The following is a 2,878-nucleotide window of genomic DNA, read 5'->3' on the forward strand; positions in this document are numbered from 1 at the left end:
CTTTGGATTTCATATTAAGAAGTCCAATATTGTATAATAAAAAATTTTGGGATCCATATTAATGAACTTGTTATTTCTCCCAAACTTAGTTTTAAGTTTAATTTTGAAGAGGCCACATCCTTGAAAATAAATAATATATAGAAATTAAATAGAAATTTGGAACTATAACAAAAAAAACTAGAGAGAGGCATTTTTAGGTATATTGAAATTTTAAAAAATTTTAGAGAGTATATGGAGCTTATAATTTTTTTTGGGGGTCATTTTCTATATTTATAGAATTATGTATAAAATCTAGGAGGTATATTATGTTTTTCAAATAACTTAAATGAAGAATATTTTTGTAAAATAACTTAAAATGTCAACGTTTTATAGAAATACCCTCAATTTAAAATAGAATTGAGTAAAAAAGTTATACCGCATGTAGCATTACTTTCTAAAAAAAAATATTAAGATTGAGTAATGATACATGTACAACTCTTTATACAATCATTTTTCTAACACATCGATTTGAGATTTTCCATTCTCACTTAAAACTCAATTCGAAATAAAAGGCTTTTGAAATATGGCAAAAAGCCTTTTATTTCGAACCTAACTTACCCATTTCAAAATAAGAGCATCATTAATAAGAAAGGTTAGAGCTATAATTAACTTTTAAGGAATTGGTTTTCATGAGATGTATGGATAATTCTTGAAATTGGGGAGTGGACTACCTACTAACTTACCTTACCCTACTATCATAGAAACAAAGTGACCTAAAGAATTAAACGAGATTGAGCAATAATTGAGTGTTTTTTTTTTTTTTAATAATTGAGTTATTTACTAACAAGAGAGTCTCTAAGCTTGATTGAGATTTGATAGGATATAATTTAAATAATTAAATTTACATCTTCTTAGTTTAAATATTTAGGACAAGTGATGATTTAACATGATAACTGAACAGAAATCCTAACTAATATCCTTAACAAAAAGGAAATATCTGTCTCTCTATGCCTTGTTTTAGAGGTACAAGAAGCAATTCAACATCAATGGTATTGAACTTGAAAGAGTATTAAGACCATGGTAGTACTGGTAGTGTGTCTATTCAATTGTATATCATCCGTTGTTGCTTATGCTTTCCTCTGCTTCTTTAAGCGTCTAAGGAATCCAGCAAAATTCATGGGGTACGTATCTCTTTTATTAGTATATAAACACACACACACATATATACATATATATTTAGAACTAAATATTTTTTCAGAACAAATATCACGTTGCTTTTACACAAAACATGTGATTTCATTTCAGTAATTAATCGTCAAATTCAAGACTCGTCAAATTCAAGACCCTTTGGAAGACTTCAATTAGCAGCCCAACCTTAATTAATTAGAAGCAGTACTGATCAAGAATGTCGAAGTATAAAATAGCTGGGAATAAACAAGATGAATCGAACTTGGGAGAATGTTCCATTAATCTAGCTGAGCAGCTTAATTCTTTGGTTGTTAATGCAGCGCTCAAAAGAATTTATTCCTTTTAGATGTGTGTTTTCTTGTCCCCAATGCATCATTATTTCTTTCTGGATGTAAAAGCCCATGAACAGGTTTGAATTGAGGTACCATGGCGATCTATTTCTAGCACTTGGGAAGGTCACTTGGAGGAGGTAGAACTTAGAAGAGATGATTCATTAGGGTCTTAGTCGTTGTCCACCACAAATGCCATCCCATACCGAACTTCGCATGATCAAACTAAGAGATCTGCAAACAGAGAGGTTTAACTGGGAAACACATCAAACAAGGAGATATATACGTGTCTGAATTATCAGTCCTGAATCTGACAGCCGCGTCCATCCCCCGGATGGTACTCCATGGTGTTTCTCTCCCGTGGGTCAACAAGATTGAATTTCTTCAGATCTTTCTTTGGGTTAAAGTTGGGGTGTAATCGGTCCGGTTTGATCCGATTTTGTACATTTTTTAGAATCAAGTTAGTATACACCGGCTTTAAAAATTTAAGAATCAATATCAGACCGATTCACTACTGAAATCGGTACTTTTGGTTTTTCTAGTTTTGGTCTGGTTTGGTCCGGTTTTATGGATTATCTATGTTAGTAATTATAATATGATGTTTATATATACTAAACTATTAGTCTAATTTTTTCAAATAAAACTATTAGTCTATTTATATTATAGTATAAATACATTATTTTATAATAATTAACACGTACTAGTATAGTATTGAATTTAACTATAGTTTATATAAGTTATAGAATTTTTATATGAGTGTATATGATCAAATGAGTAAAAATGTATTTACAAAAAGAATATATAGATTATAATTTATTATGCCAAAAATGTACTTATCTTTGATATATGATATATATATAGATATATATCAAAAGTAAGTTTATATTAATAACTTAATATTAATGTTTAAGATTAAAATTTATATGTTATATTAAATGTTATATTAAAAATTATAAAATTAGTTTTATATTCTATCTCATTTTATATTAATTTTATGTTATAAGATTAATAGACTTGAATAATAAGATTAGAATTTCATGTTATTAATTAGCATTTTAGCATATAATAAATATATTACATTAAAAATTATAAAATTAGTTTTATATTCTATCACATTTTATATTAATTTTATGTTATAAGATTAATAGACTTGAATAATAAGATTAGAATTTCATGTTATTAATTAGCATTTTAACATATAATAAATATAATATAATATAATATAATATAAAAATTATAAATAAATATATCAATCTGGTTCAATTTAAATCGGTTTTCAAAATATGAAAATCAGTACCATATCAGTTTAGGACCAGTTTTGATTCTTAAGAATTGGTATTGCATCAGATTGCATACAGACTAGACCGAACCCAATGGTCCGA

The sequence above is a fragment of the Juglans regia genome, chromosome 5 (genome assembly GCF_001411555.2).
Source record: "Juglans regia cultivar Chandler chromosome 5, Walnut 2.0, whole genome shotgun sequence".
NCBI lineage: Eukaryota > Viridiplantae > Streptophyta > Magnoliopsida > Fagales > Juglandaceae > Juglans > Juglans regia.